Genomic DNA, 10,548 nt, shown 5'->3' on the forward strand with positions numbered 1-10,548 from the left:
TAACATGGCAGAAAGACCATGTGTCCTTCAGAGAGATGAAATTGAGCTGAACTCATCCATTTTATAAGACTGAACCATCTGCTGAAATAAATACCCCCCCAAATAAGAGTATATCCTCTCATGAACAGAACCCTCATGAATCACCTCTTAAAGATCACACAGTTTACTATGTCCAACAGCAATTGAATTTCAACATGAGTTTTGGAGGGAATATTCAAACCATGGCAACTTAAAACTCATTAAGAGAGTAGTATTCTCACCACAAAAAGCATCTAATATGTGAAGTAATATGTATGCTAATAAGCTCTATTTAGCCATTCCACCTGTATGTGTATGTGAGTATTTAAGTTTATATTCCAAAATATTATGCCATACATTATAAAATATATAATTTTGCCAGTTATAAATAAATCAAAAACTAATTATTTTAACCATATCAATAATTACATTAAATATAGATTATAATAATCTACCCAAATATGTGGTATAGAATGTCTCAATAAAACAACCATCCCAACTATGTGCTGCCTTCAAGAAACATTTTTAAATATAAGGCATATATATTTTAAAAATAAAAAATAAAAAAGGAAATACCATAAACACTAATCAATAAAAAAATCTGCACTGACCACATTGATATAATACAAAATAAAATATAGAACTAGGAATATTATCAGAGATTTAAAAAAATAGGATTATATAATGATTACTAAAAAAACATAATTTCAAATACTTATGTAACTAAAAATAGCTTTCAAAACATGGAGCCAATCTTATCAACTTGAACAAGAATTCAGTTCCGGATGTTACAACTCTATTCTCAGTACTCAATACATCATGTATACAAGAAAGTACTAAGGTATCAAGTATATAGAAAATTTCAACAAAACCATAACTACTTTGACCCAACTGACTTGTATGGAACATTCCATCCCACAGTAAGGAATAAGCTTTCTTTTTTCACATATACATAGTATATTCACCAAAATATACCATATTCTAGAACATAAAGTTCAAAATGTTTAAGGGATTCAAATCATTAAAAGTGTATTACTTAAACACAATGTGATGTAATTAGAAATCAATATTTAGAAAAACATTTGAAGATTTAATACCAGCCAAGCAGTCAAAAAGACTTTCAGGAGGTTAGGTCAGATGCATTTCACTGTTCTTTTTTCCTATCCCTTCTTCCTCCCCCTCAATCCCCTTCATCTGCTCCACTTATCTTTACCCTGTTTTGATGAAATTCCCTCTTCCCCAACCCCCCAATCCCACACCATTTTGGATTAGCTTCACAAATCAGAGAAAACATTTCACTGACATTTGGCTTTTTGGAACTGGCTTATCTCACTTAGCATGATAGTCTCCAATTCCATCCATTTACCAGCAAATGCCATAATCCCTACATTAAATATATCCACACGACACTAATTACAAAAAAAACTAAATAAATTGCAGAAAGATCAGTAGAGTAGAAGGAAGGAAGTAGGGAGTAGGAGGAGGAGAGAAGGAGGAAATGCAAATTATATTCCATGCTTTGGTGATTATGTCAAAATGTATTCTAATGTTATATATAATTAAAAAGAATCAATATTTTTTGAAAAAAGAATGTCAGGAGGGAAATTAGAAAAAACTTTTAATGTAATAAAATGAAAACACAACAGATCAAAATTTGTGAGAAATAAATCACAGTTTAGGAGGAAATTTATAGAATTGAGCAATAACTCCATGAAGAAGAAAGTCTCAAATTAATGAACCAAGTTTCTGAAAGAAAGTCAAAAGAGAAGAGAAAGACCCAAAGAAAGAAGAAACATATGGACATTAGGACATATCAATGAAAATAAAAATTAAAAAACAAGTTAACCCAAATTTTTATGAAAACACAACTATATTGATAGACCTCCACATGGACAAATCAATAGAGAGAAGACATAAATTTCATATATATATATATATATATATATATATATATATATATGAAAGAGGATATATAATTACTGAAGTTGGTATTTATTTGAATAATTAATAATAAATAAATTTTATTTGAAAAAGTATTGCACTGAGGTTCCCAGGGTGGTCTCACCACTATGATCCTCCTGTCTCAGCCTCCTGAGTAGCTGAGATTATAGGTACATATCATAGCACCTAGCAATAAAAAAAAAAATTGAAAGATTTTTAGACTTTGTCAATGATACATCACGGAGACTATATTCTATCTAAGTGTCCAATGTGTGATAGGAAGTGTTACCATTCTTCAAAGACAAAGTTAACTCATTGACCCATTGATGTAAATAGAACAGAAAAAATTGGGAAAATACTGTGGCTAGATCTGTACTCTGACCTGCACTGGCTCCAAATGTGCAGCTGCTGTGTTAGAATTTCACTTAGAAATGGCCTTGAAACAGTATTGAAAAAATATGCCAACCCTTTGGTGAGAACTCCACGCATCAAATACAGAATAAAACATAGATAGTGGAGAAAGCACCATTTTTTTTATTTAATTCCATTCTTTTTTTTTAAGTTACTAATAGATTTTTTTTTTACTTTGTTTATTTATATGTGGTGCTGAGGATTGAACCCGGGCCTCACACATGCCAGGCAAGCGCTCTACCACTGAGCCACAATCCCATTCCGGAAGGCACCATCTTTAAAACAGAAAAATGACCCCCCTCCAGATGGAATCTGCCCTATCTTGAACTTCCCAGTCAGCTTTATGAAGATCCAGTTTCAGACATGAGATGACTTCATTGAGATCCACTTGAATGACCAGGTGTCAGATGCAAGAGGAATGTGCCATGGCTGAGACAACTCAAATTTTCTTATTACCAGTCTCTACTTCTTTTAATTCTTCAAAAGAAACTACATTTCTGGCAGCCCCTAAAAATCAGAAGTCCAGTCGATTATAAAAAAAACAAAACATCAAACAAAAACACGCATGCTTAAAAAAAAAGCAGGAAGAAGCAGAATGGGAAATTATAAATGTGCTGTTGATGAAGCATGGCTTAAAATCTCTGTGCTTAGTCAAAAGATCAGATATAAAAGATTGCATCCTTTTTGACAAACAATCATCACAAAGGATGAGACAGAATTTGAAAAGGTTGATGGAAGAAATAGCACATCAACAGAACATGATACAGGAGCTTATAGAAAATAACCAGAAGCTTAAAAATGAACTTCAGCTAAAACAAAATTGAGCAGCCCATCAGGAAGAGCAAGCTTCCAAATGAGTTGGAACCAATGATGGAGAGTATGAAAGCCAAAATTTGTGAATTGGAAGATGTATCCCTAAACAAGGTTTGCCAGCAAGAAGCTAAAATAAAAGATCTTCAAAAGGAGCAGAAAATTTTACAGGCAAAATACCAACATTACAAGAAAAAATGAAATGAATAGAACAACAAGAGATTATTGGTTCTTTTTTTAAAATTTTTATTGTTGGTTGTTCAAAACATTACATAGTTCTTGATATATCATATTTCACACTTTGATTCAAGTGGGTTATGAACTCCCATTTTTACCCCGTATACAAATTGCAGAATCACATCAGTTACACATCCATTGATTTGCATATTGACATACTAGTGTCTGTTGTATTCTGCTGCCTTTCCTATCCTCTACTATCCCCCCTCCCCTCCCCTCCCCTCTTCTCTCTCTACCCCCTCTACTGTCATTCATTTCTCCCCCTTGTATTATTTTCCCCTTTCCCCTCACTTCCTCTTGTATGTACTTTTGTATAACCCTGAGGGTCTCCTTCCATTTCCATGCAATTTCCCTTCTCTCTCCCTTTCCCTCCCACCTCTCATCCCTGTTTAATGTTAATCTTCTTCTCATGCTCTTCGTCCCTACTCTGTTCTTAGTTACTCTCCTTATATCAAAGAAGACATTTGGCATTTGTTTTTTAGGGATTGGCTAGCTTCACTTAGCATAATCTGCTCTAATGCCATCCATTTCCCTGCAAATTCTATGATTTTGTCATTTTTTAATGCAGATTATTATTGGTTCTTTGCAAAAAAAGATATCTGTAGATTAACACAGGAGGATGAACAGCACATCATAGCTCAAAACAGAGTGTTTGCCTATCTCTGCAAAAGAGTTTCTCATACTGTCCTGGATAGACAGTTGCCTTGCCTAATTGACTACTGTGAATCCAAGGAAAAACCTAACAATGATTTGAAAATCCAGAAGAAGAAAAAGACTATTGAAATATAGGTACATCACCAAGCCTATAAATGCCTTCTAGTGTCATTACAGAATCAACTCAAGTATATAAGATCCAAGATTGATGCACTTACAAGTGAAAAGCTGAACCTCCAAAAAATTTGGAAAGCAGGCCCACACAACAGGAATTAAAACTTAAAAAATAACAAGTGAAGAAACTGAAAAAAAGCTGTAAAGGAAAGTATCAAATTACAGGAGCTTGTCAGTCACTAAAAAACACTGAGGACACAGAGAAAAGATGAACCCAGCAAAGAAAACCATCAATCGGTCCTAACTGATGGTTTTCTTTGCTGGGTAGCATCAATTTACAACCTAGGAACTCCAGTAATAATTTATAAACAGAACAAAGGAGGAACCCAAAATTTTAATAAAGATCTTATACAACTTTGTGGATTTGAGCATCTTATTCCTGTAATAGAAATGTGGGAAGATGAACTGACATCCCTAAAGGATTTGTATAAGTCCTTGAAAATACTATCTACTGAACTGGTGCCTTGGAATAATTTAAAGAAACAGGATGAAAATGAAGATATTAAAGTTGAAGATCTGTTGTCTATGGTGGATACAATGAAGGAAGAAGTTAAAAATAAGGAAAAGGATAGCAACATGTCCTTTAAACTTTGTAAGCTATTATCTCTCACTTCCAAAAATTATTTGATGTGCCTTCTTTAAATGGAGTTTATCCCTGAATGAATAAAGTTTACACTAGGCTTGGAGAAATGAACAATGCTGTGAGAAACCTCCACAGACTCTTAGAATTAGATAGTTCATCATCTTTGTATGTGCTGGTAAGCACAGTTGGAAAATAGTGTAGGCTGATTAACGAGGATGTGAACGAGCAGGTTTAGCAGGTGTTAGGACCTGAAGACTTCCAAAGGTATTTGTTTGAGAAGTATCATCCAGAATGCTTGGAGTGACAAAATTAAAGACATTCAAAAGTTCATAACTTATTTACCTTCCTATTTGGAATGGCACTTGTTAAATAACTTGACAACCTAAAATTATCCCACACCTTTAGGGATGAAGAAAATGCCAAGTATTTTCAAGATAGAAATAAATTGTTGGGCCTGTAAGTTTACACAGGGTGGGTAAGAAACTACTCAGCATAAGCCTGTTCTCAGGGAAAGTTATATGTGGAAAAATTCAAACCATCTTAGCTACTGTAGAAACTATTAAAATCAATTTTTAAAGAAAAACATAGATAGCTTTTACATATATAAAGGGACTGACATTGCAATTAAAAACATACTGGTTTGGGTGATCACTGTGGCAGCACATATACTAAATTGGAATGATACAGAGAAGATTAGCATGGCCCTGTGCAAGGATGACACACAAATTTGTGAAGCGTTCCATATTTTTTTGAAGGGGAGGTCTGCTTCCCACTGTCACTGGGCTTTAGGATGCTGACTACTTTGCTTCATTATTTGATACATTTGTTGTATTCAAAGACTTGAAATGTTGGACATCAATTAAGTTTATATTATGTTTATATTTTTGAAATATTTATTTTACTTACAATTAATTAATAAAAGCAGATTTTAAAAACCTAAAAGAAACAACAACAAAAAAAAATTACTGGTTTGGAACATAACAGACAGATTTTTACAAAAGGTACAAGTACAAACTTATTCTCTCCCTGAATATTTTTTAAAAGAGTCTGAATCAAATAATGAAACAAAGCTTTATTTGAGAGAGAAAAATACAAGTTAGTGAGGGAGAGGACAAAGTAAGATGAGAACATCGAAAATCAAAGTAACAATAATAATAGATATGGAAGGAGAAATAAGAAAATCCACAATATAATTCCAAGCATTACAACTGTAAGCAGCCTACTTTTTACTGTGCTTAATATTGGTTCCTAATGGCTTGCATGCAGAGCCTTGACAGAAAGTCAAATAGGCCTCCCAGAATAAGAAAAGCATATGAAAACATTTATTTCCTGCCCAAATTCAAGACAGAGTGAATACACTACAGAAGAAACTCTCAGTAAACAACAGCAGGCTGGGTTACATGCTTTTGAGATTATGATAAGGTGCATCCCAGTGTTGCATAAAACTAAAAAGAATTTTTTTAAAAAAAGACATTTTATACATCATAGATCTTTCCATTTAAGATCAATGAAGGAAGAATTAAATAAAAAAGCTGCTATTGAAAAGAAGAATCACAAATATCCAAAAAAAATACATGAAAAAATTTTCAACATCTCTAGCAATCTGGGAAATGAAATTTAAAAATACACTGAGATTTCATCTCCCTCTGGTCAGAACGGCAATTATCAAAAATACAAATAGTGATAAATGCTGGTGAGGATGTGGAGGAAAAGGTACACTCATGCTTTGCTGATGGGACAGCAAATTAGAAAAATCTCTTTGGAAAAGAATATGGAGATCCCTCAAAAAAAAAAAAAAAAAAAAAAACTAGGAATGGAACCACCATATGACCCAGCTATCCAACTCCTTGGCATTTATCCAAAAGAACTAAAATCAGCAATCAGCAAACTCTACAAATATAGATACACCAATGTTTACAGTAGCACTATTCACAATAGCCAAGTTATGGAACCAGCCCAGATGCCCATTAATAATTGATTAAGAAAATGTGCTGTATCTACACAGTGGAGTTTTACTCAGCCATAAAAAATGAAATTATGGCATTTGCTACTAGATGGATGGAAGTAGAGAATATCTTGTTAAGTTCAATAAGCTAGAAAATTAAGGGTCAAATAAAGCGGTGGTGGGGGATTGCTCTGATCATAAAGATAGAGGGAAGGTCAGTGGAGTAGAAGAAGGTTAATGGGGGTAGGGAGGAGGGAAGAGAAAGGGGAGGACCAGGGAACTGAAGTGGAGTAAGTTAATTTGTATACTTCCATACCTGTATCTTTATGTCAAAATGAACCCAACTGTTATGTACAACTAAAATGCACCAATAAGAGAGAAAAATTAAAGACTACTTGATGAGATCATTACCACATCAAATCTAAGAAAGAAAATGAGCCAAACTGAAGCTTCATGGGAGGATACAAGGAAGAAGAATCTCATAGAGCACATAAAAATGCATGTAGGTTTGTTGGAATAGAAATCATATTTTTCACTCTACCTGTTAAATTGCATTTAATAATTCTTAGTGGTAGCCAAACTAGAACACATCGAATAGTGCTTGCATTAAGTTTAGCATAATATAGAAAATATAGTCTGGTGTGGTATGACAAATAACTATAACTTGAAAGACATCAGTGGTCACCAGTTAACAAGCATTAAGAAATTACCCTACTTAAATTTCAAATTTAGGTAGTTTGTACCTGATGACTCAGAACCACCCTACTGACATCATTTCCCTCTAGCCTTGATCACATCTTTTTTCTTACAAAGTTCATCTTCCCATGACAGTTTATTTCCCCTATTCACATTCCTTCCTAGGTTCTCCCAGACATCCTTTGTATTCATCACTGATGATGAAGCACAGCCTTTCTCTCCATCATGTTGCCCCCCCCCATCCTCATACATACTGGCAATTAGAACTCTTTACTTCTCTACCTCCAAATAACCTCTTCCACTGTCTCAGCCAATCACTACCATGGCAGCACATTAGTCATAGTCATGAATTTTAACTGTTACCTCTCAAAAATGACTTACTGAATTCTGTATGGTGTTAACAGTTTGTTCATTATAGAACGATACAGTACAACATAGTAGAGTAAGATGTGTCTTTTTTTTTATAACCTTTAAATGGTTCATCTAAAAATGTCCTACTAAAGTCTCCCACCTTCCACAAACATCAACACTCAAATTTGTTCACATCATTTCTAAGTTGGAAAATAATATTTTCATTTCATTAGCATCTCCAGCCCTATCTGTAACTCTGCTTCTAACCTGTGGGTCTTCGTCCTTCTTTACCTTTCTCCATGTTCAGATTGGTTCCATTGTATGGTATTTCTGCCAGTGCACTAAGTTTTCCTGAACTTCTTTTACCCCACTTGTTCAGCAAAATTATAATCCTATCTGAAATTGTTTATTTCTCTGTCAATGACTGTTGAGACAAGTACTTGCAGAATAGATCTGATTTACTGTGATACAAATTCATTGTCACCAACATGAAATTATTTGACACTGATACGGTATGTCCTGTTACATTACTTTGTCACCACTCTCATATTCTATGAAAATAATTTTATTGCACATCCTCCTTTTGTATTAAATCTCTTACTCTTTCACATATAATTCCTCTTATTCTGAGATAATCCATATTGCACAGAAAGAGAAGACACTGATCAGACTGAAAATCTCTTAGCTGCCCTTCTATATATACACACACACACATGCTTCTCATCTTACTTCTGACTAGTTAGAAAGCTGAATTCTTCTTACTCATTGATAAAGTTAATTTTCTCTTTATTTGGGTCCAACCATTCCTTCCACCAAGGAGTCATACACTGTTAACTATACCTCTTTCTTTCTGAATATTCAGTTGTAATAGTGGTATCCTTCACATCAGCCTAAAACTATATGCTATTTTCAATCTCATTTGACCTCATATCCCAATATACCTGTTATCCTCACTCTCAATCTTTTTTAAATAAGCAAAAGTTCCCAGAGTTCTGTCTGCATTTGATTTTATACTCACTACTCAACCCATTAAAATCTGGTTCCATTCCCATGATTCCAAGGCTCTTGCAATCTTTTAGGTGACATTTGATCTATTTCACTCAATGGACCTCTTGTCATCAGCATTCATAACTCCTTTCTTAAGCACCTCTTTCCTGGCTCTATATTTTCTTGATATCTTTACCTGTCCTCACTATTTAAATTACCACCATAAACAGGTATTCATAATGTGCATGTGCTGAAAACATTTGTCCATTAGGTTTCATCTTATACATTTTCCTATCAATCAACATCTCCTCCTGATGTTCCAAACATTAACTGCTCAAACTCAACATTCCCAAATGAAAATTAAGTAAATAATATTTCCCTTAAAAATATGTTCCTATGTTAGAAAAGCTCACCACATTTCAACTGAATATAAAGACAGAAACTTGGAGTTGTCCTATTTATTTCCTTCTCTACACTACTGTGTCGATCACAAAGCCTGGCCTGTTTTAAACAACAGATGATTTTCAAACTTCTGCCTCTGTGAGCCAGGCTGTCTCTGCAGTCTCACAGGTATCAACATTCACCCTGTCTGGATGCTACTGCCAAGCCACCCTCCTTAGTGAAGGAAGGGCCATTCTTATTAACACTAGTGAGACTTTGAATGCCCTGACATCTTTACCTGAAACACTTTCTCCCACTTTTCTTTCCCTTTATTCATTTGTTCTTTCTCCTCCTGTGCCCCCTTTTCTTTTGTAATACTGTGGATAGAGCCCAGGGCCTCAAGCACACTAGGTAAGTGCTCACTCACTGAACTACATCCCCAGTCCGCTCCCTCTTCTAATAGAACTATAAGAATTAAATTTATTAATAGGTTATCTCAATCTGCATTCTCTCAGGAAACTCTGAGAGAACTCCTGATCTATGTCAATTAGGTCTATTATAGTTTTATAACACCATGTTTTAAATTTACCTTTCCTTTTAAGCAAAAATAAAAATTTTAATTTAAAAACAATATCTTTGGTTATTGACTAATAGTTACATTTTTTCCAAACATTGAGTTTATTTTTTCCGAAAACATAGTCAGTTGTTCCAGCAAAATTCATTGAATGTTTCATAAGGTATTTTCCAATTCATTTACAAAGTAACATTTTTTTGTTTTGTTTTCTTTTTTTTTTTTTTTTTTTTTTGGTCTCTAGTGCATGATAAATCCTACAATGGCAAGACAGTGAACTTGGAATCTTCCTGTTTGGAACTTAGAATATTTGGTGATTTATTGGTGATGAAATACTAACACAATAGCCACAAAAGCAGAACAAAAAATTGTATTATTAATTTTTGTTTGAAAAACACAAAAAGAAAAAAAATACAAAATGAAGTGATTCTTGGGCTGGGATTGTGGCTCAGTGGTAGAGCACTCACCTCGCACTGCAGGACCCGGGTTCGATCCTCAGCACCACATAAAAATAAAGGCATTGTGTTGTGTCCATCCATACCTAAAAAATAATTTTTTTAAAATGAAGTGATTCTTTAAAAATGATAAATTTGGTCAAACAAAAAATATATAGTTAATGTGATATATAGTCACATATTGAAAGCTCATATAGATTAATAAAAAAAAATAACAACCTTCACAAATGGGTAAAAAGTGTTAACAGACATGTAATAAACTTGAGTGGGAAATAAGGAAAGGAGAAGGGATTTGGCTAACCACAAAGAAATAGTAATATTTAAAAACCCATAT

General features: G+C 33.9%; 1 non-coding gene and 1 pseudogene across 1 annotated transcript; both read left to right on the forward strand.

The window, feature by feature from the left end:
* The first annotated feature begins 2,948 nt into the window (after positions 1-2,948).
* On the forward strand, positions 2,949-5,132 carry LOC124093951 (centrosomal protein of 70 kDa-like; annotated as a pseudogene).
* Positions 5,133-5,472: 340 nt separating this feature from the next.
* On the forward strand, positions 5,473-5,577 carry LOC124093966 (U6 spliceosomal RNA). Its single transcript, XR_006852089.1, has one exon. It is a non-coding gene; the product is annotated as a U6 spliceosomal RNA (small nuclear RNA).
* Positions 5,578-10,548: the final 4,971 nt, after the last annotated feature.

The sequence above is a fragment of the Marmota monax genome, unplaced genomic scaffold, assembly GCF_021218885.2.
Source record: "Marmota monax isolate L192 unplaced genomic scaffold, Marmota_monax_Labrador192_F-V1.1 WCK01_AAM20220418_F8-fsc00314, whole genome shotgun sequence".
NCBI classification, from domain to species: Eukaryota; Metazoa; Chordata; class Mammalia; order Rodentia; family Sciuridae; genus Marmota; species Marmota monax.